General features: G+C 45.7%; 2 long non-coding RNA genes across 4 annotated transcripts in view; one reads left to right on the top strand and one right to left on the bottom strand.

The window, feature by feature from the left end:
• The window catches only part of LOC126920475 (uncharacterized), a 145,573-nt gene that overhangs the window by 101,134 nt on the left and 16,963 nt on the right, over positions 1-27,476 (top strand). The window lies entirely within an intron of this gene.
• LOC126920478 (uncharacterized) lies at positions 1,458-15,656 on the bottom strand. Of its 2 annotated transcripts, XR_007711975.1 has the most exons (4): positions 6,908-15,655; positions 4,789-5,369; positions 4,309-4,714; positions 1,458-4,237 (listed from the first exon to the last, which is right to left on the bottom strand). It is a non-coding gene; the product is annotated as an uncharacterized LOC126920478 (long non-coding RNA). The 2 variants fall into 2 exon arrangements; XR_007711974.1 differs by having other exon boundaries at positions 4,309-5,369; positions 6,908-15,656.

The following is a 27,476-nucleotide window of genomic DNA, read 5'->3' as shown; positions in this document are numbered from 1 at the left end:
ATCGATTGATTTTTCCTGTGTTTCGGTCGCTTTATGCCTCGATCTTACACGCGACCATTTTATATGCCCCTAATCGGTTTCCTTATCGGCGGCGTTTATCACTTGCCGCATGTTCTGCTCGAATTCATAAATGGCCGGAACAATAAATGGTTTTTGCCAGAGCATCGAAGCTCGGGTCATTCGGATATTCCCGTGTAAGCTGATAACGACCTACATAAACGAGTCATCGAACACTGGACTCATTCACACAACTGTCCTCTGCTGTTGACCACCCACGACATCGATCATTCAACCGTTCTCGAACTAGCCGCGGCTGAACAGACTGAATGGAGATTTCGAAACTCATTGAACAAATATAGAACAAATAGGTGCCGTGTACCGTCCATCGATTTAACTTCGATACAGTCGGATACGCTGCCAACGATACAAATATCCGACTGATTCGTTCACTACGCGTCCAATGTAAAACTATCCCTTTTTCGAGTTACTGTTTGCCATGCTTACCTTCGTTATCTTTGAACTCTTCTGGATACAAGTACTTTTTTCCTTCGTTATCGTTCTTATACTCGATTAAGCAGAAGATCTGTGGACGAGAAGATGCTCGAGTCGATCGATCGAACGTAAAACTCGATTTCTCTCGGAGTAAAAAGTCAGTAAGAGCAGAAGGAGAGGAAAAAAGGAGAAGGACGAAGGTGAGAGAGCGGCCACGGGCCGACTGGAAGTTTTCAGACGCGATATCAAAGCGGACATCTCGAACGGCGCCAAGGCCATAGTTAACGAGGTCCTCGTCTGGCCATTCAGCAGCAGGGTTCCCTTGTTGTCGTCGTCGTTGTCGTCGTCGTTGTCGTCGTCGTCGTCGTCGTCGTTGTCGATTCGGTACGTACCTGTACGGTTACCTGGGGCCCGTTCATTGCATCCTGGCCTGGCCAAAAACGACATACGGTGTAAATCGGCAGGTCTCGTCGGAACAAAACCGCCCACTCGACGACCACCGGGCTACGCTTTCTCGTTCTTTCTCGTTTGACCACGCTCCAGACGTGTAACACGCCCGAGGGAAAAAACGAACAGGCTACGCGTCGTGTCGCGTCAATGTTCTCTGCCGTTCGAGCACCTCGACGACTTTGAACCGGCCGTTCACTCTTTCTTCGATGACCATTCGAATAATCTCCAAGATCGCGTAATACAACAGAATTTATCGAAAAAAAGATTCAACTTTCGATGTGTTCGGAGGAACGCAACGTATAAGAAAGAAAGAACAAAGTTCTCACTGAGTATACAAAAACCAAGTAGAACCGGAGGAAGACGGTCTCGAGGGGACTCGAAAAGAACGAAGGTAGCAAGGAGACAACGATCACAGCGAAGAAATCAGAGAACGTGAGGAAGAAGGAGAGAGAAAAGAGGCAGAGAGAGAGAGAGTCACTAAACCTACCATTCACACGAGGCCGCAGGCCCTCGGAGTACCTGGAAACGGTGCTAATGATATGCTCGGGCCCAGCCTGGTGAATGGAACCTTTCGGGAATTCTTGGACGGTTTCGTAGAATTAGGAATTCCGAGGTCGGGTCCTCGCCGCGCGGCGTTTTCTCCCTCGGTCCTCTCGGCTCGCCCTTTCTTTCTGATTCCCGCGTCTCGCGGATCAGAGCTTACTCCATAAAGAGGAGGTTTGCAGCGGCAAAGAGGCGGGTGGAGCGCTTTGTGGGAATCGCTTCTCCCCTTCCTCTCACGCGCGTCTTCTTTCTCACCTACCCCGTTCTCCCTCTGTGTCACCTCTCTTTCTCTCTCTCTCTCTTTCTCTCTCTCTGTCTCTCTCTCTCTCTCTCTCTCTCTCTCTCTCTCTCTCTTCCATACGTACGTCTCTTCTTCCTCCACGACGTCACCGCTCCGGGCTGAGATTTATAAGCGCGAACGAGCCTTTCAGGGACGAACCACCGGCTCATCCTCGAATGGGAACAATTTAGAGAATAAGGACGCGCCAGCGCGGAAGCCACGAGGGAAGCGAAAAGAGGAGCCGTCAAACCGTGGCAAAAATTGCTCGACGCGATTGTGTTTGCCCCCGGCCGACTGAATCACCGGAGAAATCGCAACGAGCTGGCTGAGTTTATGAGATCCGACTCCTCCGAGAGACGACTCCTTTGTAACGACACGTATCTCCCGGCTGCCATTGCGGTTACCTTTATCCCCCTTATTTCGCCCAATAAGCATCGTATTTTCCATTCCCCGTGTTCCACCGCCGAGTCCCTTTGGTTGGATTTATTTTATTAATTTCCACGGAGAACATAGAGTTCCTCGGTGTCTTTGTACAGAAAGCATTGAGCTCGGAAACGAAGTTTCGTGACGGAGGTCCTTTCATTCAGTTCTTGGAGTAGCTTGGTAGAAGAAGGATTTCGATGGTGGCTGGTGGAGTAGAAAACAGGTTTATCGAGTAACTCCTTGATTCCCCGCGCGCGTCAATTGTTTTATAGGATGTTGCCTCTTTCCACATCCCTCTCCGGATCGTGTCTCCTTGCCAGGCCCACCGACACTCTCGATTTCGTCGCTTTTTACACGGTTGTTAGCCGCTACCGCCGCCAAGGTGGCGCCACGCTGTACCATCGCCTCCTTTCAACAACCAAAAGAAAACTTTCCCCTGCCGGTTGATCATTTTACGTACCCCTGTTGGACCGCTTTTACGGCAGCGGTCCAATCAAAACCGAAGAAAGAACTTTGCTGCTTCGTTCCCATTCCTGCGAGATTTAAGAGTTCCGATCTTGATTTGTACTCGAATCGAATCTGGAGCTAAAGGAACTTGGGTGCTCTTGGTCTAAAGAAACTGTGCTTCTGGCTATATCCAGATTTCATTAGCTGCGCAGTCGGCAGTGTATCTAAAATCGTTAGCGTTCACGGGATTTTCATCTAATGAGAGTAATCGCTATCAAAATGTCGGCCCAAAATAAAACCACGAACAACTTCTCGATACCATGGCGATTACCTGCGATAGTTGCCGAAAGCTATCTGTCATGCATAGCACGTGCTCAGAATACAACCTTGGTCTGGCTTCTCCGAACGGAAGTGGCCGGTAAACGTGCGGTTTCGTTTGATCGACGACATTCTGCAAGGGAATCAGAGACGCGGTTCACGGAAAGGGAAAAAGAGCAGCGTCGGTTCTAGGAGATCTCGCAGCTTTTCGCTGGTTCTTTCATTTCCTTTCCTCCGACTAACGAACCTATAAATATACATCGCTTTGAAGCGGCGTGTGACTGGCGCGCACGCGATTAAATAACCGGAAAGGCCTTGCGAACCGGTCCGCTTCTGTACTCTGAGCGATGTACCGATAATTATAGAGGTGCGGAGGGCCGGTAATGAGCACGCTTGTTCCATGGACATTAATTGAATGGGCCACGCCTCGCAAAAGTAAGGTCTTAACACGGATCTTTTTATTGTACGCTCTTAACGAGATCGAAATGAAGACACTTTCTCGTGAACTTTTTATATCCAACCATTTCGTATCCTGACTTTCTTTATAATTTTTATACGAAGCGGTTTAAACGCGCAATATGCGCTTTCGAAGATATTCATCTAGAACTTGAGCGAGCCGGGAACGATGTTAACGAAACGTCAGTTTCATTTTCAGTTTAATGATATACCCGCGAGTATTCCGAGTTACTTCATACATGACGTTTACATGGATTCTACTTGACAGTGAACAACAGCAATTGCAATTGGAAGATAGCGGCCTCGTTAGCAAGCCCATTCTCCCGGAAAGTAGCGGTCCCTATTCTTTGTACAACCTTTTTCGCCTATCTATCGGTTGAATCAAATTAGTCTTTCCTGTTATACAAGGGAACGTCTTCAAGTCAGCATGGAATTAAATCTAGCATTTCATAAATTTCACTTATATATTGTATATTTCTATTTCAACAAACTTCTACCTGTTCCACTACGCTATAACATCGTCAAAAGCCATATCTACCGTAATCACATTGTAATACGATTAGTCAAATCTTGCTAAAATTGGAATATACGATAAGTGATAAACGACTGTATGGAGTTAATCGTGCAATCATTTTCTTTAGTCGTCGTCTTGCTCTCATCGAAGCTTCTACGCCAGCTACGATTATACGAGCGAAGAAGGAGTGTTCCAATTTCAGGCAAATTTTCCAACATTCGATATTTGGGGAAAAAGGCTCGGTGATGCAAACCCCTCTTCGTACCGCGATGGCGCGTGTTTACCACCCTTGTTCTCCGCTCGTTGGCGCCCAGCTAAAGGAGAGAGGCGCAGGATCCGTTTTATTTTATCAGAAGCGATGGGAACAGCGTGAGAATTCGTTTACCTTTTTCCCATTAAGGAGCGACGGTGTCGAGGCAGGGTCGGGCTTTGCGGAACCGGGCTTGCCGTGTCATCAACGTTTTATTTCCACCATCGCCCCCTCTCATCCTCTTGGCCGTCGGTCCCGGGAACGAACGCAAAAGTTTAATTAATTTCGAGCCGCGGCATTAAGTGGCGGTATCGGTTGCTCCCCGCGCGTTCCTTTCCTCTTCCCAGCTTCCAAAGAAGAACGTCTCTCCTCGAGAACTTTCTCTCTCTTCCTTTCGGCCGCGGTCTTGCTCGATTAAAAATTAGCCCATTCGCTGGCCGTACGACTGTGATAAACTCGGATCGTTCGTCATAGTCCGTGACGAAGCTACACGCAAGCTACACGCCGTGGAATACTATAAATACGATAGACGTGCTTGGATCTGGAGATTCAGAGTGAAATAGGTATATCGAGAGCTCTTGGGGAACGTGTGTGTTTCGCGATGTTTATACCTACAATCGTGATAGAAAATGGAAATAAAATTCCTCTCCAGCTTCTTCCTCTTCTACTCGATCTCTTCCCTGTGTAGAAGTAGTAATATCGGCATGAATATCTTCCAAATGTTTACCACTACCCTCGAAACGAAAACGTGTTTCCGTATCGTATTCGTCAAAGCTTCGACACGTCGTTTGCGATCCTCGCCACCTTCGCCCCACGGTCAAGCCTACTCGGTAAGTTTGTTTACTCTGGAGCCGGATCGGAGGGTAGCACCAGTGACTGATCACCTCCGAAACCGAGAAGGGTTTTCGCGGCAAATCCTCGAGGACAGGGGTCGTCGCGGTCGTGGCTTACGTGGCATCGTGGTCAAATACCACCCTTATAGGTCGACGACAGGCCCTCTTAGACGTCAACCAAACTCGCGTTAGCTTCGAAGAAGCTACCAAATATAAATCTGTATCCATGTCGCTCTATTACGCAACGTCGACACATTGTATATATAGCTGAGCAATATCTTCTGCATTTCGTCTGCCTTATCCTTTTCTCCGATAACTATTTCCAACGACAAAAGGTCCAACTTTTCGACTTCCACTTGCTAACTATTCGAACATCAAAGAATGCTTCGTGAAACAGTGTATACGTTCGTGAAAGCTCGCGACGAAAACGCGCGCCGCGCCCAAAGAGAATCGTCATTCGTAAAATGCAAGTACTAGGAGCTTGGAACACGTGTCCGAATCGTGACGCTTTTTCAACGAGTGTCTGCGAAACACGAATGGCACGGGAAAACGACGAGGGCCGTCCCCGAGAGTTTCACCTTCGTCGAAGAGGCTAGCCGCGTGCTTTTCGCTCGTAGATCGAGCGTACGACGCGCTCACGCCTCCGTGACACGCCTCGATAACAAATCATCGACGATCTGTCGCGAAGGCGCGTGTTTGAGTGCTGCGACGTTTCGAAAAGCGTGAGGTTCGGGCTGACGGGTAAGACGGTGGAAAAGATTCATGAGACCAACGGACGGGAATAGTTTCGTTGACGTGGCGGCTTCGACGACCATGACTGCGAGATCCGCCTCTTGGTCTCTTCGGACGACGCGGAATGCGCTCGTCCCGACTTGTGAATTTCTAACTAGCGATGGGCTTGATGCCGGGATTCAATCGCGAAGTTATTATATAGTCTTCGGTTAAGCTACGTAGTTTAATGAATAACGAGACTGATGTGGTTTTTTAATGACCGTGATTTCGAACGAATGGATAGATTATCGTTCGTCTCTTGAAAGTCGAATATTAATCACGTTCTTACATGTGAAATTGAGAAATTGATAAAAAATAGAGTCGATCAGTTTTGCTTCAGGGAAACTGGTATCATCGATTAAAATATTGAGAGAAGATTTTCAACTCGGCGAACGACGAACATCCTTTAATCATGCTTGATGTCATCACTACCAAGCACTTTTCTTTCGACACTCGAGCGCGTAAACTAGCACCGCTACGCTCGAGTGAGCTCTCCTCTCAGCCGACGCGAACGCGCGTATATTTTACGCGACGTCGCGTCGGTCCATCCATCAAGCCGCCGGGCTTTGGCTTGCACGGCAGAGGTTAGAAGTCAGGTAAAGGAACGAGCACGGGAACGAGGCGTCGACGAATTGCCGTCTCCGCAGACTAGGATTAGGATACTCGAAGATCAAACGGCGTTGCTTGAAAAACCCATGAAATTTGTCTAACTTCAGACTCTTGCGACCTGATAAAGACTAATCGCGGGATTTAATCGCGCTTTATCGAAGCTATAAATGAGCGAACTTAAAACCCTGGATGTTCCTTTTTGCGAATAAACGTCGATGGAATGCAAAGAGATAATCGTGGCTTCTAGACATTTCATTGACCAAATCGGCAGTGACTTAAAGTTTCTTATTGACGAAGGCGACCTCCGCGCGAGCGATTTTTCACTATCATCCATCGAAGATTGTAACTAATAGCGTGTATCGATAAAACGAATCCTACCATCACGCAGATAGTAAAGTGTTAATCCAATACTTTGCTTCCTGCTTACATCACGATCATTAATCTTCGACTATCTTTACGGTGTGGCAAAAAAGATTCTTGCATGTAACAAAGACGAGTCTTCTATCGTATGTTATACATACCTCGTGGTCCCGTGAGCAGGTCGACGAACACGAAAGCAGCGCCACGCAAAGATGCCCCCTATCGTTATTAGTCCGCCAGAAGCGAGCATCGTTCGCAACGATCCCCTACAAGCGGCCGGTACATTTCCTGCAGCGTGTCCGGTCCATTAAACGGCCCAGAAATATCTGGATGACTGATGAAAAGAATCTTTGTTACAAGTTGCGCGCAGAAACAAGCTCCGGCACGCCGGACGACGCTAATCCGAGTACATTTCGCGGTCGTTCATTAATCATCCCGTGTTGGGGCCTGGACGCGCCTCTCACGGTGATGGCTCGTTGTAAGGGCAGAGGTCTCGATGAGTTATCGGTGCTCGCCGGTGTGTAGCGGGCACGCGGGGCCCTTCCTAGGAGAACAGGCCGCGCGTTCTGCGATCACTTTGAAGCGGCGACGAGACCACGGCGTCGCCTGCAACGCCGCTGACAACTTCGTTCGCCGCGAGTGCTCGCGATCCATTAGGCCGAGAATACCAAACGAACCGTGTACAGCAGCGCACGCCGCGATACAAATGAATTTCCAGATCCTTTGTGAGCTAGATCGAAGCCTCTCAACCAACATCTTTGGATGTGTTTAGTTAGTGGACGATTCAGAGAGTTATCTTTGACGATGGTGGAATTTAATGCACGTCGAGGGTATAGGTCTGTTTGTGAGAATTTCCTAGAAGGATTTTATATGTACACGGAATGATTCTTTCGCTAGTGAAAGCTTAATACGTTTGATAAGTCGCGGCCAAAAATAATTCAGTCTTGCGTTGGAAGGACATCGAAAGTTCGTCTTATTTTCTTAAAACGTCATCTAGACGATATATCTCCGTTTATAAGATCGTCGAAAGAAGAAACCGCAGAAAACGGATGGTAACGTCGTCGTCGCGAATTTTCTTTTGCGAATTTTAACTGTTCGCGGTGACGAATACACGGAAATCATACCAAAGGCTTCGAGGAAAGGGCAAAGACGATCGGCGTCGAACGCGGAAGAGGACCCCTTTCGCGCCGTGTTGCCACGACGGGAATTATTTAAATGGATTACCGCGGCAACTCCGTAGCGAAGTTTTCCAGGGGATTCGCTGATCCGCTCTTAAAATTTAGATGGATTATAAGGTGGGTGGAGGGGGTGGGAAAGGGAGGACCAACCTGTGAAAAGACGGGGGGGAGGAGAAGAGCTGGGTAGGCGGCAGACTTCGTACTTATTATACTTAACGGAGGACGGCGTCTTTTTAAAGGAGCTAACAATGAGGGATGGTGGCCGCAACCCCCTCCCGCCCCATGACCCACCTCCTGCCACCCGTCCACCCGTCTTCAAGAAAATGTTTAATGCCGCGGAAAGTAAGACGCGGTAATTAATATCCATTATCTCCTACGCTGGCGACCTCCATCCAATTAGCTTCACGAATTCTCCGACGCGGAAACCGAGACGCATTAGCTACGGGTTACACGGGGATGAGGAGATCACTGAGCCGATCGACGTGATTTTTTATGTCTTATGGGTGACGTCACAAATCCCTAGAGTGATCCTCTCGCTAGTTAATCCTACGTTCTTTTGATTATTTTTATCTACGAACTGTATATTGCTCGCATTAAAAAATATCTTAAATTTGAAAGGAAAGTTCTTATTGGTATAGGACATGATTTATCGTTCCTGTTTTGCGGGATATAAATATTTATAAATATCTTAAAATATCTATTTTTGATTCTATACCACGGTGTGTTACTGGCGCAGTGACATTTTCTTTTACTTAACGAAAGAATAATCCGTCATTTTCATAGTAGCATATTAAAATTTACGGACATCGAATCGATCCGTCTGGATGTCAATAAAGTTTCAAACACGTGTCGTGTTCAAACGTTGAAACTATGCATTATATATTCTTGGCATAGAACGCCGGGAATTAATCTAAACAAGGAAGACGCGTTCGCGACAAAATCCCGCAACAATACGACAGAACCGACGATTAGCAGTTTCCTCCGGTGTGCCAGCAGACAGCGTGTGTTCGCGGTTAAACGCAGTTGTAATCTTAGAAATTGCCGTGACAGGGATCCATCGTTGCGTCGTGTAAAACACGCTTGTATGGCTGTTTAAATTATATACCCACGCATTCCTGCGGGAGGACCTGCATTCATAGATATAACATTGCGGTTTCGCGTAAAAACTCGTTGTTCTGAAACCCACGTGTCTTTAAAATTACATCATAAACCACGATTCGCGAGAGGAAAAACTAGATATTACATTTGAACGACGTACGGAGATCGAAGAGCTCGGTCGGATCATTGCCACTAATTAACACTACTTCCTTGCTGGTGCCCGATCCAATCATCGCCGTATTGCTATTGTCTATCTGCTCTTTACGAGTTCGAAGGAAAGTACGTAACGATTTCCAAACGGGAATGAGAGAAGATTAAAGCAGTTACCTCGATCGGAAAACAGAAACGGGTCGATGTTATAATTAGTGTAACAAGCGGGATGTTCGCGGTATTTAAAGTAGTCCGGCAAGAGCCAAGTTGGCACGCAGTGTCCAGTAAACGATTTTCATGCTCGCGTCCCGTCGCGTGATTTGTACGCGTGCCCACCGCTATACTTTCCTCGCTTTGATGTGCATCATACGTTAAAGCGACGAAATGACACGAATGAAAGTCGACTGCGTTCTGCTGTCATAAACGAGGGCGTTACGCGTAATAAGTTTGACACATTCGCCTATTAGAGTCGACGCTGAATAATTACAAGCTCGTGAACCAAGTTGGCTCGCCATTTTTCTGGGAGCCGATACCGGCGGCCCAGCCCTATATTTCTCTCTCTTTTTTATGCGAATATTTTCAATGCTTTGGTTGTATTCAAAACTATAACGTGTACTCCCTAATAAGGCTAACGAGAGCTCTACTAGGCAACGTTTCGCCGGAAACCAAAAACAATGCGTTAATTCCGAACCGGTACCGAACGGCGGCTATCGAAGCCCGGTCACGCGTAAACGATTCGAAAGATAATTTAGCACGCGACACAGCTCGGCTCTGGTACACGGACCATAATTAAGAGTAGCGACAATTAAACCGTAAACACGGCCTCGTCGAATTAACGTAGGAAGGCGGCGTGGCACGAGTCGCCGATATAACAATAACGCGAACGACACGAGGAAATGCGACGATAAAGAGGGTGGTCTGGTCTGATGGTGCCCGGGACGCGGAAGGGTACAGGTAGAGCGCGCTATGATAATAACACCGATTATCGCGGTATTCGGGAAATTACTGGTAAGCGGCGGGCCCGGTACATAATTGAACACTGGCCAGATACTACTCCGTGGGCGAAGTGCGTGTGAGCGCATAACGAGAGACAGCAACAGCGTTTTAGTTCGCGCTCGCGTGCACCGTTCGCGCGGGCGTTGAAACGTTTCTGCCTGTATTCGCATGGCTCTATGCGTTTTAGACGCGTATGTGTATGGATAGACACGCGGAAACAGCGGGCCGCGCACATACGAACGTGGGAATACACTAGTCGGTCTGCGTAGCTCACTTCTACATCGGTACGGAGGAAACACGGCTATCTATCCGGCGGAGGTTTATACGCGTGTTGCCGCTGTAAACTCGCGCCCGGGTACCGGCTACGTAATCGTACGAGATCCCATTGCATGAATATAATTTGCATACAAGTTGGTTATATGGCAGGGGCCGGCATCAGCTGGCTCGCCCGTATAAACGATTATATGGAGCCAACAGATGTAGGCGGACCCGCGACCCCGCGTAGTCCGCGATTGGCGTTGTACCTTTTACGCCCTCCCACCCCCTTCACGCTTGCGTTATCACTAAATGCCCTGCTAATGGCAACGGCCTACAATTTATGGCGCCCCCTTTCGCACGCCACCCTAGTACCCCCGCTTCCTGCGTTGCCATCATCACATCGTTACCACTGCTCCTCGCGATTCTTTTCTGTAGGTCGTAAGGCCAGATATATTCCGTTGCATAGATGGTTTAGCGCGTTTGCTTCGTTCGCCTCAACCATGTCACTTTCCAAGTGTATATTCTTACGTACAATGCGTATAAGTATGTACATCCAAATCCTAATCGACAGAACTGGAAATTAATCGTGAAAGGAATCGTGGATTGGTCGCGAAAAGGACGATCGACGCAGCTTTCGTAGGGATGGTAGATATACGCGGATCGCTAGCGCGGCACATCATTAAGCGAGAGTAGTGCCGTCGCGGTGTCCGGCTCGTTCTTTTTTTCCACAACCGCTTGTCGATGGTTTCGCGTTCGTGTCGAGTTAGGCGAGCCTCTTTTTCGTGCGCCGCGGCATCTCACATCGAGCGTCTAATCTAATGGGAGAGCCTCGCCGGACAGAGGTGTGGGCATTTTAGGAGAAAATACCATGGCGCGGCGACCCGATTGTCACCCGTTCGTACGGGGAACGGAGATAGAAGCAGAGGAGAGAGACAGAGTGCACGAAGCAGAGGCGAAAGAGCAAGATGGAAAGATCCTTTGAAGGTGCCGCCACCACTTGTTGGTCGATCAGCGGCCCCCTTTAAATCCGATCGCCACTCACCCGCCCCTCCCCTGGCACGTTGCTGCTGCTTCTTCTTCTCCATCGACAGGATAGGCGCCCTTTTAGGGGAGGACACTGAGTTCCCGTGCACGCCTCGCCGGCCACGACGGGCGTTACAGATTTTCGTTTACATTTAGAAGGCCGAAACGCGCCGGACGCGCCAATAAATTCCACGGCGCCCCGCGTCGGCCCTTTAGCGCCGTGCAGCGCCACGCACCACACCGAAGATATCCTCTCTCTTGTCTTCCGACCGCCGTTCAAAGGAAACGGACCGCCCGTGTGCTCGTGCAACGGAATGCATTCTCTCCTCCAAACCAAATCGACCAACGGTGGTTAATTGTTCTTGCCGATCGCGGTGCTAGCCTGTGAGGATCTTTTATAATTTATAACGTACAATCCGTAGGTGTCTAAGTTGCGATGGGTTAGTTTTGTCCGGTGTATCGATTGCTGATTCCTCCTTACGCTGTTCAGTCAGAACTAAGGTACAATCTCCAAAGACGGTAACACCTTGACTTCAAACATAAAAGTATCAACACGTGTATTCTCACCAAAATCCCATTACTTTCCTAAAAAATACAAAATAGCAAATTACGTGATTTGTAAGATGTCTGATCCCAGAGAGATGATTCTTGCGCATTGATCGGCGGAGCTGAAGTCTGATCGAATGTGCGCGAAGCGATATGAAGACTCGGGAGGATTAATATCAGGATCATAAAGCACAAGATTGTCTGCTGTGTGTCCCTGCTTGTATGAAGCAATTTACATGAGGATCCACGCGTGCCCAACCCACGTGGATCCTGGAACCACGCTCGGGCGTGAGCCAGAAGTTGTCGCCGCGCCAGAGGCCATTTGCCTTTGAAAAGAAAGGATCTGGAATTGGGAAATGCCGCTGTACTACAAATACGTTTAATTCGACCGCATACTGCGGCTATTCGCCGAATGAATTTGAAAAATTATTGCCCACTTCACGGTAATATAATGACACCCCTGGCGATTTCTTTGAAAGAAAGACTAACAGAGATATTTGTTATCAGAAATTTTACTTGAAAGAATACTATAGCTTATTTAACATTACATCTATTGGAGCTGATATACATTGCCCGTTGAGCAATTTTTATCGCTTGAATGTTGATAGCAATATCAGACGCAGAGTATCTATCATTCACGAAACGAAATTGTTAACTTCTAGCTATACGTATCTAATTGAGAATTACGGTTTGCCAGATGATAGCGATGATAAATTCATTCTGCGACGTCGTAGGCGAAAGCGATAATTTCCTTTCTCAATTACGTTGAATGGGGAGGCGTACAAGCAACCCCTGTAGTAATCTCGACTGATCGGCGAGTTTCGCGTCGACGAAACGTTCCCGACTGGAATTCCCTTCTCTGTCTCTCTTTCTCTCTCTCTCCTACTCTCTCTCTCTGCTTACTCTTTCCTTCTCTTTATTAGCGAGTAAAATCGCATGCCAACATTCTTAGATGTTGTACGCTGTGGCCATTAAGTGGAAACCGAGGCTAAGATTACAGGCACCCTAATCTCTTCCACGTCCGCGTTCTGCAAGCCGATACAGATATCGTGACCCACTTATAAATGTCTAGATGTCGTGTTTCTCAACCTTTAAACCTATCATGTAATCAGTACAACGTTCACACGCGACTGGCCGCCGCCTGATAATTCGTATCAGGTAACTAAGCCACCCGATATTCGCCCAGTGCAAAAATATCGCGGGGAACGCCGTGAGTATCAATAACGACACGAATGGAATATTTTCCCGCGGCGGCGGTCTGGAATGGCGACGAGACAAATGGCGACCGCGGTACCCACGTCGACTTTAACCACCCTATGTCCGCAAACTTATGAACTTTTCAAGATCTCGATCTCGTAGTCCCTTTTATGGTCGGTTTAAGAAGATCGTTACTAAATTCCGAGTAGTAGATTTTCAAACGGACGAGTTTGAGGTATGGTAGTCAATTATAAAGTAGACGGCGTTTATTTTAGTACTTTTTTTGTATCTGGAGAAAGATGATATCCGAAGAGATAGAAACGTGAAGAAGAAGCGAAGAGAGTGGTAAAGTTAATTCGTAAATTTTCTATTTCTCAATCGTTCGAAGCGATAAGGTAAAATCTTTCAACGCCATTGGACGTCGTGGTCTACCCACGAAAGATCTCTGAACAACGATGACGATCGCGGAAGCCGTATCGTAAGGAGAAGCTATCTATAAGCGACGTGTACTCGATAATGTCGGGACAAAGTGTTGTCGGCCCTGGCCGATTACACGAATGTTCGAAAAGAGCGGCGCGGTGGAGGAAGAAGCGACGCGACGAAAGGACGAACGAGAGGCAGGAAGCGGGTAAAAGGAGCGACAACGGTGGCTAGAAGGTCGGCGAAAGGGTGAGGGAAGTCAGCCATATTGAAAGAGGGTGGACATAGAGAGAGAGGAAGAGGAGAGGAAAAGGAGAGAGGCGCCGGTCGGTCGCGTCCTCGAAGGAAAGAGAGACCACGAAGGAGACCTTGCTCCCCGTGAGCACGCCGCACGGTGTCGAGAGTGAGCACCATCTTGTTAACAGTCGAGTTCTTTTTCCATCGGCGTCGACTCCGATAGGCCTACGAGGCTATGGTGGGCGTTCTTCCTCGTCTTCCTATTTTGTCCACTCGTTCATGCTCCGCCTCGTGTGGTAGCCTCGGTTCTCCTGCACGTGATCGGTTGCTATATACGCCGAGCATCGGTTCCCTTATACGCTCTGCTGACCGATCCGCGAGGATACCGAATCGCCGACCAGTTACCACGTAACGACTTTGACCACGTCCTTGCGCGCTCGAACCGACCGACACGAGTCCCCGCTGCTACCACCTGTCCGGCCAGTAACGAGCTTTGTTAATTCCTCGATCGCATACCCAAGTAGAAGAAACTCTGTTGTTCGAAACGGTTTGATAGAAATTGTATTAGCACAATAAGCCGCGGTAAGCTTCGAGTAGAATAAACCTCGGTACGTTGTAAGTAGAATAAGCCCCGATGCGTTACAAGTAGAAGAAGCAACGAGCTATCGTTAGAGGAGAATCAGATATTTTGTATCGTAACTGAAGCTCAAATTTTCAAAGAGTATCGAGGAGGACTCTGGGAGTCGAGTATCGAGAACGATCGGACACGGCGCCTAAACCGATTCCACGTCGGATTAACTCGATTTCCATAATTTTATTACGCCCCGAGTGGTCACTGGACCCCAGTTTTAGATCCTTAATCGCTCGATCCCGACACATTAAAGTATCGTATATCAAAAACTCGTCATCCCCGGCGCCAGGTACTAAAGACGACATCCCAATTATACATGGAAAGAAACGGGCGAACATTCGGAGCCTGTCACGCGATCGTCAGAAACGTCCAACACCGTGCAACGATCCGCGTCGACGATGCACGATCCTGTTTCGGGCTTTTTATCGAAAAACCAGGCTTTTGAGGGACAGGTGCGACTAACCTTGAGATAAGGCGCCCGACCAGCTGCGTTCGCCGCGAACGAGTCGTCCTTAACGCGAGAACCAGAGCGGCGAATAGAAAGCAGGCGGCGACAAAACCAGAGGAATAGGGGAAGATACACATCCATTACCATCAGCATGCAAATTAGATCGAGGATTACCGCAAATCCTTTCGTAACAATCCTCCTGCGGAGCGGCTACTACGGAAAGAGTGAGCGCGAGGGAGAAAAACAGGGAGGAAGAGAAAGCAGGAGGGGGTGGAGGGATGCTGTCGAGAGATAAAGATTCGAAAGAGAGAGGAACTTGCCGCAAGTTCCTCGCCGGAACTTAATTATCGTCTGGCATCGCTGTTGGGGATGCTTTACGAGCGGTGTACCACTCTGGAGGCTAGCGACCGGCTAGCGTCTCTTTTAAAATCACCGGAATAAATATTCGGCTTCGAAACGGACGCGTTCGTAGTTGGCACGAAGGAAGTCCCCATCGAGTCGGGAATTTTCCATCGATTAGAACGATTAGATTAACGCACTCGATTTTTCCACGATGAAACGTTTTATCTGGTCACGTGGCCATCACGGATGAACAAGCTTCCTCGATTATGCGCGATCGAACGCAAAATGCTACTGAATAATCCACGCAACGTCGCCTGGAAAAACTTTCGTTGCGACGATCCATTGATCGTCACAATAAACGCATTGTTCTCGTTTCCCAACCGATTCTTTTCAACCACCGCAGAATCGACATTGACATAATTTTCTGGGCCATGTTATCGACACAAGCTTTCTCTGTTCTTCGAAGAGCTCTAATCAACGACCGATCGGCAAGATCGAGGAAGTAGCGACATAAATTTCGGAGTTTAGCCATGTTCCCAGGAACAACGACGAGCATTCATTTACTGGTACCACTGATAGTCTCTAAACCGATCGAATCGAAAGCAGCGTTTCGTGGAAAAGACTTCCATTCATTCGGTGATTTAATTTATTCCTCGGTACTTCATTCAATGATGCGGTTCATTCGTTGTAATTTCTGATCCGTCTTTGAAACTTCCTCCTTCGTTTCTCGGTCTTGCAACGTCTTTATATTTTCGCTTGATTATCGACAAGCTTTATGATTATTGTCCCGGTTGATGTACACGGTTGTCGAACAGCATTAACAGCAGCAGCAAAGGAACGAGTATACGTTCGAGAAGTCGACCGCTTTAATGGGCCTGTTCAATTTGCGTTGTCTAAAGATACACGGAGAACCGGAATCACGCGTGCATCATCGGACGAAGTAATACTTTGTGAAGTTGGCGGACAGGTATCGGAGATTTTGATATTGATATGTGACCTGATACGTGGACGAGAAATTAAATGGATATGATACTATGCATATGAACAATTTTTTATATGGAAGGAATGTATCCATTTTGTCATATAGATTAAGAAAGCAAATTGCTCAATCTTCAAACATCTTTGGATTATCCAGTTTTGGGATAGCTTCCGATACAAGTGTCAAAACGCATCAAGCGATTTCAATTTCATTGAACTTAAATCTCAGAGTCTACGTCCGAAGACAAGAACTCATCGCCGGTCGAAAGTCGAAAACGTCGAAGAGATTAACCTACAAACGAAACTAGAAGTATCAGCGAGCTCGGATTAGCTTCGATTTCTATATTTATGCATTCTGTCGCGTGTGTAGCATATCGAAGTTTCAATTCGTTGGCGAGTTCTTCGCGTTGAAAATAGCAGATTTTTTCCAATACTCTTGCATCGAGACGAATGATATAATTGACAGCTACTCTTCGATATGGTGCTTTAAGCATAAGCGTTGTGGATACGTAGAAGCGGGGAAGCAGAAAATACCGTGTATTCAGACTGGTCAAGATGCCGAACAAATCGCGTAATTAGCGACGGCGACGGTTAAACCGAGCGGAACTAAGAAATCGTATCTCGTTACGCGAGCAATAAACGATAACGTGCGACTCCTGTCATTTTCCCGCGGATAGACCGCGCTGGAAACGATGAGAAACTTTCAATCAGAATAATTTGCGGAGATAATACTATTAGGGTTTATCACTTTCTTCGGACATTTCCCACGATATAACTGCTTGAATGAAAGAACGTCTTGTAACATAGATTAAGTTTCGCTACCAATAAAGTTCTTGTGTTGAGCAAGGAAGAGTAGTATCTGATAACCAAAGACGATAGGAATTTTAATATCCGACATGGCAGAAGTCACTTAATATGAAAGTTACAAACATTCGTCGAACACGTAACGTGACACGTGAAACAGGCGGACGTACAAATTGATAGTCGATGAAGTTTATTTTCGTACGTACAAGGCGAGATACGATGGAGCGAAGATTGACGAAGAGACTATGACAAGGATAAAACGCGTCAATTTAAAAAACGTTCGTTATACGGAGTGCTTGATGAGAACGAAAAAAGGCTGAATAAAATCGAATTTTGCGTAAATAATGGACGTTTGAGCGATCGTCGTTGCGTATCGACGGGAACGACGTGAAGGAGTCGCGAGGAAAGTATAACGTAGTTCGTCGGAGGGTGAGCTTTCATTAGGAGCAGCCTTGTCAACGACACACCCTCAGTGAAGGGAAGAAACAGAGTGCGGTAAGGGTTGTGGCTCGTGCGCGATAAATAACCCAGCCTGTGACTTAATGCCTTCGCCAAACTTCTTTCTCGATCCTTACCGACAGACGTAGCCCTTGCTTCGCCACGAACTTCGCTTTGATTCGCCTAAACGCCACTTTGCAGGGCGTTGTGAAATATGGCTTTCCAATGAGGCCTAATCTTTTTCTATGGCCTTTTCTATATACTCCAGTCAAGAAAGGAGAAGTATCCCTATGATCGTTCAAAAGTAGAAAATGAGAGACGTATGAACGGAACGGCGAGGATGCGTGCGGAAGTTAATGATTCTCGAGGATTTTCGTTGTCAAAGGGTTAGGAAAGGGTGCTAGAAAACACGAACGAGTGGAGCGGACGTTGGACCAAGTCCAAACGATTCTGCGAGCTATAAAGTACCGCGGAGGTCCTTGAGGTGTATCCATTAAGCCGCGGGCAAACAAACTCGAAGTGAGCGTCAACGACCGCCACTTTGCCCGTAATATATTACCACGTGACTAACGCACGAGACTAAATCGCGGCCGCTCGACTTTGCTATATCCGCACTCGTCAGATTGTATTTTATAAGTAAACAGATCGGCAAGATTTATTCGCGCGCCGGTACGTCTTATCCTCGATATCGTAAATTCATCGGGCTTAATTTATCGAGTTAACGTAGGGTTCTTTCCGCTGGCTTTCTAACGGTGCACATCGTTGCTTAGGTGTTTGGTTAGTATTCCGTTTCGGATATAAAATTTTGTACGATCAATATGGCTTATTGAAATAAATTAATGTTATAGACTTGCATTTAGAAAAAAATGTAACGATTTTTTCTTTCTATCTATTTTTTCTTTCGCTGACTTAGCCCATTGTCTCTGACGTCTATTCATCGAAAGTTTGCCTAAAATATCTAAATTCGAATTGTATGGCTAACAGTAAGAACCACGCTTGTTCGTTTCTTTATCATTACGCGTGTCCTTAATTTATGTTAAATAATAATCCGATTTGCCGTGCTTGAAACATCGTTGTAGATGTTAAGGAGCAAAAATCAGCTGATGACGAATCCAATTTCCGTTATCGTGTAATTATACGGCAATTTTAATAACATTAAGCAAGACACTCCTCGTTTTACTTGTAAAAAAGAATACATTTTAATATTGCTTCTACGTCATCGTGGGAAAACGGTGACATACTAGACGCGAATGATATTTAATGACGGTCTGTGCCTATTATTTGATAGGTTGCAACATGTTACGAACAAGGGTTAATCTAAAGAACTATGAAATATTCATCGTAGGAAATGCATCGGTCAAAGATCAATTTTTGAATCAATTTTTCTTATCTTTATTTGCCTTGTTTATTCATGGATATGACGATTGCAAAAATGTAATATCGTTTTTAATGCGGACTATTTTCAAAACAATGTAACGATTGCAACCAGGAGTACATCAAATGAAAATTTCCGCCAGATTTATGTTCTTTCAATGAAGCTACTGAATATTTTAATACAGAAATCGTATCGCTTTACATTTCAATGCAACAATGATAATAACCTCGTCGAATGATCAACGTTTCTACATTGCAAACTGCTACCTTTCAATAATTGATAACCTTTATACTTTGCATATATATCTTCGCAAGGCGGACGTTTTTACAATGTCACCTCAATCATAGTCGAGAGAAATCTTGAGAAAAGTTTTTCACTTTTCATTTATGCAAACTCTATGCATCATCTTAAAATCTCAAACCGTTTTTTACATCTGTAAGCTTTAGCTGTATCGTAATTACTGTTCGATGAGAACATCAATGCAGCATCACGTCCCATCGCGTCGAAAAAGCAAATCGTGCACTATATCCGTTAAACTACTATCCTACGCTGAGATCGTGTAACGTATGCTAATTTGACAAATTGTGAAGGGTACGCGTGTGCGCGAGTACGAGTATGACGTAGTCAATGATAAACGCGCGTTATCGATCGTCTTCATCGATCGTGCGTCGCGGTCACAGCCAGAAGAATCCAAGACGCACGCGCTGCTGGAAGCTGCTTCGGACATGTACGTGACACTGGCCATCTCTCATCCGGTCGTCGAATATATCTGTACGCTTGATATCGATCGTTGTGCACGCACGCAATCAGATATCGCACCCACGCGTTTGTTCGCCGCGTGTGACACGCAGCTCGCGAACGTTCCTCGAACTAGGCGCGATCCCAGGGAATTACGACTCCTCGTTGATGGAAATTCCAGAAAAGATCCAAGCTGTCTCTGTGGAATAGATCGTCGATATTTATTCTTGAGACGTGTGGATGTTTAACTGTCATTTAACTTTAAGATTAAAAAATAGATCGTTATCGATGCATCATACACGTCTATTGTGCTAATTCCAAGTGGACATGCGTTTTTCGTTTGTTTATTTAGATTTTTCCAACTTGTGTTAAACTAAACTAAACGTATAAAAGAGCGCGTACAATAATCTATCCGTGACACCGCATCGTCGATTAGTAGTCAATTACTAACTACTGGAGAGCTGTGTTCGTTCGTTAGCGAGGGACACGCTTCTTGAGGGCCTGCTGCAAATTTTTACGATGTACCTATACGACGTTAAGGTTACGGGATCCGCTGCACATGGTCGCTTTTAGTACCGCGATAAACGAATTGAGATTCTTCCAGGGACACAGCAAATTTCTCTTACTTATATATACTTGTTTATTTGTACTATTAATTTAACATGTTCAATTCGTTTATTGTATTTCTGATTTAATACTTGTGAAATTATATTAGAGAAGTTATAAGTATATTAGATTATTACACATGCTTAGATTTTGTAGCTTTGCAAGTAGCCTTCTAACATAGGTTTAATCTGGTATGTGTCAAGTGGTTCGACCACAATAACATCGCTATTCACGATCACGAACCTCCTAAGTGCCTGTCCGTAATGCGCGCGACATAAACACTATATGTACATCCTAAGTGCTTACACGTTTACAACGGCTCTGGAAGTTGGATTTGAAGTTAGTCTAAATATACTCAACGATCTCAACATAGAATAGTCATAAAATTAATCATTCTCTGATTCTCGAAAAAAGAAAGACATAGAAATTCAGAAGAGTCGTTAAAAAAGGTAAGATTCGAGAAATTGGTCTGAAAAACGTAGAGAACGAGGGAGAGAAGAGAGACAAATCCTTCGAGCGAGACTGTCTTCTTCAGTGTTCTGGTTTTCGCGTCTGGTTAGTGTCGTCGAGACTCTCGTGGTCGACTTATCGGTGTTTATGTTAAACCGACGCATTTAACAGCCGGAACGGTTTATCTGGCCGATAAATAACACTGAAAGGAGAGCCTGAGAAGAGAAGAGAAGAGAAGAGAGAGAGAGAAAGCTTGTGTTCACCACTCCGAATGGGAGGCCGCGTTTCTCGCATCGTTATTGTTTCTACGGCCGATCCTGAAGGACTTTTCTTCGCTGGAAAGTCCGTTCCTCCACGGTATCTCGATGGACCGTATCGATGAGAAATACTTCCTTTTAATCTGTACTCTGACCCAACATTCTACCCTCTGACCTTTCAGCCTTTGTTCCGCTATCTCGTCCAATGATTTTCAGCTTCCTAGAGACAGTCGATCGTTGCTTCGTTCGATTTCTCTGAAATCGTATATTATTTCACGCCTCCTCATTGACCCTTTCCCCGTTTCAAGTGTCTCCGGCGAGGTCGTAAATTCGATAGCGAAAGGGTTAGGGGGTTAAACGTCGGATGCTAATCGTCCATGAACATGACGCCTTCGAGCTTGTACATTTACATATCGTACCGTCTTTCCTACTTCTCTATCTTGGATACCTACCAGCGCCACTTTGTTTAGTCGATATTTCGATACAGAAATATCTTCACGTTTCAATATAATTTCCAGTTTAGCGCTGATCGATAAATCTTAGAAAATAGAGACTTCGAACTTTCGATTCGCGCTAATTACCGAAACTGTCTTTAGAAAATAACCGCTATTATACGGTACGCATAAAGTAACGTTGGAAATTAACGTTGAAAACGAGACAAGCATACGAGGAATTTATAAATAATACCGACGATCATTGGGAAACGGGTCGAAAAAGAAAGGGTAGTTTAGAATAATGTCGGATGCGGAGTTCCCAGACACGGCGTCGAGATGCAATTTCCTTGTAAATCGTGACAAACCGACCGGGAGAACGACAAGGAGATAACATTAGATGTCCACGTGTACACGTGTATCGGTATACACGTTGGCACGTCTCCCCCGACGCGAGTATTTTCAGACGCGCGAGCGAGAAACGTGCGAGCTATTCGTTTGACGGCGGAACATAAATTCGGAACGTGGCATGATTTTCTCGCCTTGTCACCTTTGTCATTTGCTGCTTAGAAATACCGAGAGGTTCATTCCCATCTCCAGACTGATTTCTTTTTTTCAAACAGGTTTGCGGACGAATCCACGAGCTAGGGTTGTAACTTAACGCTTCAGAATCATCTCTCTTTGAGTACTTCTTTTTCTTTCTCTTTTCTTTTTTATTAATAAGTGGTATAATATCAAGCTGGCGAAGAACCAGAGGTAATTAATCGCAGCAGATGGTTAATGAAATTGAAGTATATGCGAGAATTTCCTCGATAGAATGCTTGATGCTACTTTGTAATTCTTGCGAATCCTCCCCGGCTCTATAAACGTCAAGGTGATGAACTTAGGTGACGAAGTTGCATTTAAACTCGTTAGATATACGTTTATTTGAAGTTTCTTAACACACTAGACTGCTCTAACATATTTGTTGGCACTTTGTAAAAATGGGACATCATATGACGTTCCTTTCTCGTACATATCGTATAGGAACACCTCACTGACCTCACTGAAGAAATAAAATAGTCAAACTGGAAGATGGTATCCCGCTGGGGGTAGCCATGCAGATGTTATCTAGCAATTAAGCTAGAAAAATTAAGCCAGCAAACCGAATATCCAGCGGGACAAATTGTAAAGTACAAATTAAATAATAATAATAATAAAAAAAAATATCATGTAGGAACCAACATTTCTTGAATTTATAGTCAGAAGTTGCAGGAGTTCTTCGAGTAAGCTCTTGAAAGTGAAACCATCAGCCATGCACGAATGCTATAAGAATTGTATTCGAAACCTCGACAAACCTAAACAAGAGAACGACATTCGCTACAAAAGAAAACAAATTGTCACGAAAGGAACCGTAGGAAACACGGTCCCCAAATTCGAAGAAGTATAAAGGGAAGCCATCGTTCGTGAAATCAGATCGTTTCACGGCTCAAAGAAAACATACTTCTTTCAGAAAACGTCGTTTCGCGTTTTATCGCTTATTTAGCGAAGAAACCATGAACGCGACACAATTCGGTCGCGGTGAAATCAGCCGCGAGAGGACCAGCGAGCGCTGACAGACACGGAACATGCGCTCACGAGAGTTGCCGCTTTTTGTCACTTTTTACGGCCCACAGACCCCAAAAATATGGCCATTAGCTCCGCGAAGAAAAACACGCTTGTCGGAAAAGACCCGTAAACACGACACGAGAAACCCGGTCAGGGGCCACGGATTCGTATTACACGAGTTTCTTGCGACGAACCATCGCCAGCCGGACCTTCTTCGTCTTACTCTCCCGATACTTGGACACGCGCTATGAGTAGACCGAACAGCACTCGCTGGCACTTCCGTTAACTACTCATTAATAGAAGTTAGTGCTTAAGTAGTGAAATAATTACGCTAATCTTCTCCAACAGTCAGGAACTTCAAATTAAAAGTCAGCAGCGAAGATTTTAATCACTTCTCTAGTTGAGTTTTCGCTTACGACCGTGAGCTATGTATTTCAGTTATTACGATGACAGAGCATAACAAAGGTTCTCAGGGGTCATTTAACTGTGATGCATTGAATCGAAGGAAGAGAATACATACAATGTAACAAACGTGTTAATGAGTTTGAACTGGTTGAAGTCGCTGTGGAAGTTCTATTTGGTCTCGGGTCATCTGAATGTTCCGTTGTTTCTGTGAATTTCCCAGCGTTATGCAACACACAAATAATTCGTTTGCTGGTAATTGCAAAGCAGCGATTTATATTCGACTATTTTATATAAATTAGCAGGTTTTTATAGATTCATCAAATATTTAATAAATAATGACCTAATTACGTACCAAATTCTGAGCAATGCAATTCCATTTAGTGATCGATTTCCTCGCAAGAACTTCGCAATTTTCCGATGTTTATTCCATCGCCACGAGATCGTTTTGTCTACATACGGAGCGCGTAGGTCGAGAGAGAAGTTGTTGTAGCTCGAGTAGGGTCTAAGGGCGAAACAACACACTCGGCCAGGTCTCGTACGGTTTACACGTTACGCGCGATGTTTCCAGCTTTTATCAGCCGGTACACTTGACTCGAGTTTAAATCCGCCGGTTCTCGCTCGAACAGCAGACGAGCCCTGTCTCGGTTCGCAAATAAACCTTCTTCCCGATGCGGCAGAGACAACACACCGTGGATTTTTCCGGTTGCTTTTCGTCCCGAATATACGTGTGACCGGCTGTTTGTCCAAGGATCAAGATATTTACGTGTCAACTTCGTCAACCTTCTTTCGAGCTTGCGTGTCTCGCGGACAGAACAAACATTCGAAGTTCTTCAGCTTTTTCGGGAAAGTCACGCTGAAAAATTCTGAGAATTTCGCTTGGCCTGGAAAAATCTGTATTTCATAAAATTAATGCCAATTTTCGTGTCCATACCATCACACGGTATAGAGATATTTCGCTATTGAGTGTGTTCCCTCTAGCAGAGGGATTTTGTTGGAATTGCATTCGTAAAATTCAGCGCAATATTTTGTAGCTGTATAATAAAATAATGCATTTTCCACGTAATTTATTGTCAATTTCAAAGAAAACAGAGCACGTTCGATAAACGGAGAACGCGATGTTTTCAAATCGACGTCGCGTCAACGAGAGTGTCCATCTTCGACGAATGGATCGCGATTATCAGTGGCTCATCGGAATCAATTATCGAGAAGAGGTCCATGGTGGCATGATTCCGTAGCAAATGCAGGCTGGATGCGGCTCGTGCAATACGTGAAATATCAGACAGAATCTACTGTCACGCTGCGCGGTAAATCAAGCCGGGGTTACCAGGCGACCGCGACCGGCGATACAGAAATACAAAGCACGCGCATTCTGATTCAGACCGCCCGTAATCGTCGAGAACAAAACTTACAGCCAGATGGAGGAACGTATAGCGAGACTAGGTACAGGACGATTCAGGGAAATCGATATGCTCGAGGGAAAAATGATCTCTAGCTTCTCCTAAAGGGGAAAATATTTAAAACTTTGTTATGTTTAAGGGAGAGAAAAATTATCTAGTAATACGAAGTAGCAGAGACTTGGTAAAAAAATGAAAATGGATAATGTGCTGACATATATATGTATACAGGATGATTGGAAGCAAACACCACGCGTCGTGTCGAAAGGCGAGTTTATATTTGGAGGTTCGAAATTCGTTATTAATGGCTAACTTTGTATAGGACGATTTAAAATTAACGATTGAAAAAATTGGTCAAACGAATGTTTCTGAAACAATAATTATACGATATTGTTCCAAAATTCACACTATCGTAATTTACGTAAATCTTGGCGGAGCCACTTTTGACGAGGCCTGTAGACACGCATGAATTTCACGGTGGAGCGAGTCAGGAGGGAGACTGTCTCCAGTTTGCGAATATCTGGCGACTATCTCTTGGCTATCGGAGGGTCATCGGCTAGGTTGCCCATATAGGTATACATCAACGTATATATCGAAGAGGAACAAGCAGACGAAGGAAAGGAACGAGATGACCATAGAAGAAAACGAGACGATCGGACGGAGCAGTAAGAAAAGACGGGTCAACAGATTGCGTGGAAGGGAAAGGAAAGGAAAAGTCGTGGCATGGATAGGAGAGAGGAGCAAGGAACGCGAAGGAACAACGGTGTACATGGGCTAGGGTAAAAGGAAGGGAGGTTAGGATAGCGGAGAAGGTGGGAGGCAGAGGCGAAGAAGCCGGTGCAAGAAGGGTAGAAAGAGAGAAGGTAGAGGATGAGAGGCCAGACCGGGCTACAAGCTGTCGGGCGACGATAGCATCGCCTATCGACCCCTAGGATCGCCCGAAGAGGTTTTCCATGTTCTTCTTCGTTATACGATCTTGTACGAGGAACGTTGGTACGAGGGTGTGCAGGTAACAAACACCCCCAATTATGTCAGCCTGAATTAGTAGTGGTCCAACTATTTCGAACCTAACGAGTTGCCTCTGTCCGTACACCAGCGGCATCCTTCGAGAATATCCCGGTGTATCCGGCTAGACGTCTCCCGATGCGACGCCATTCACCCTAGTCTCGTCAAACGATTTTTCATTTGTTCGAGAGGCGCCACCGGTAGCCGTGCCACGGCCAAATAAATTTTTACCCTCGACAACGAACGTCGCTTACGAGCTGACACAGGATTGGCCACGATTACGCCAGACACGAGACCTTGCTTGTTTCTTTAAGTAGCTGTTGCAATGACTAACGATCTCTCTTAGAAGTCGTTCCAGTCTTTGCGAGGAATCGTTTGAGTTTTTCGTGATGATGGTACGATCTGATTGGGAGTTGGACGTATCGATGAATTTAATTTTATAGACGCTGGAAGAAAAAAAAAAGGTAATAGATAAGAGTTTATCTCTTGAAAAGACAAGCGGTCGTTTGTGAAGAATCTTCTATATATTCTACATTATATTCTAGCTATATATTTTACGATAATTAAATGTCTTTGATAACTATTCCAAGTAAGGTCGAAAGGAAACACGATTCACGGTGAAGAGTTTCCGAAGGAGGAAGAATGTAGACGTTGCGGGTACGGAGAATTGGAGGCGACAGCTCTTTAGGCACGGTGCGCCGGGAGAACACGACTTTTCCTTTTCAGAAGGGCGATACTATTTTACTCCGTACTGCGAGCGACTACGGTGTAAACCCAGAAAAGTCTGCTCGCCAATTTGTTGGCCGCTAGCGGTGGACACTTTTTGAAGGCCACGACCCCATTCCTCTGCATATCTTTACTTTGCCAGCACGCCGAGTGACAAGCACATCCCGTATTCTCGTGTGTCGAAGAAAGGACTAAAAGGTTTTGCCTGCGGGAGGTGATCCCAAAGCAAAGTAGGCGGTTGGTTCTGCTTTCATTGTGCAATCGGGACACCGACCCGTTGTATCGGCCTCTGTTCGGGCTCGTTCACGGACAGTCTCTTTCCGCTTTACACGCGTCCATTATCTGTTGCCATTGTCGTCGTGTTCAACCTTCGCAGCTTTCTTAGTTGGAAAGTTGGGAAAGCACCGTAAAACACGAGTCTTTCTGTGTTTGATGAGCTCGAGCCTGATCCTCGTAGAAACTTTTTGTTGCGATGATGGAAACTTTTATCCCGTGTTACGCTGTTTGCTAGTTAAACGTTACATATTCGGAGATATCAGACTCTAACGTGACTACCATACAAATTCCTCTTAACACATCTGTATTGATTTCTATTAGCGTACGAACAAAGCTAACTACATATGTAAATTTGACAAATCTCTCAAATATTTGTATCTCGTTTACGTTCGTCAAAAAATAGAGAAACTCGGGATTTCTTAGAGATGTACCATCCCGCAGCAATTGACTAAATAAAGTTACCTAAAAGTTACCAATGTTAAGTTAATTAAATTATGCTAAGTTAGTTAAAGTTTCCTAAAGTTGGCCAGTTAGAAAAATATCGTACCAAGTTACACTTCGATCTAACTGAAGTCATCGAGTCCAAGAGACACGCACGATTGCCACGATCCCTTGCAACTTCGAGGCAGGGCCTGACGAAACGGTCGTCCCGCCAAAAACAGGCTCCTCGAGCGGTGCTGCCATCGGAATGACCGGCGGTCACCTGTGTAACGACCGTCCGGTCCGCCCACGCGAA

This window comes from Bombus affinis, chromosome 1 (genome assembly GCF_024516045.1).
Source record: "Bombus affinis isolate iyBomAffi1 chromosome 1, iyBomAffi1.2, whole genome shotgun sequence".
NCBI lineage: Eukaryota > Metazoa > Arthropoda > Insecta > Hymenoptera > Apidae > Bombus > Bombus affinis.
This window is presented reverse-complemented; position numbering and strand designations above follow the sequence as displayed.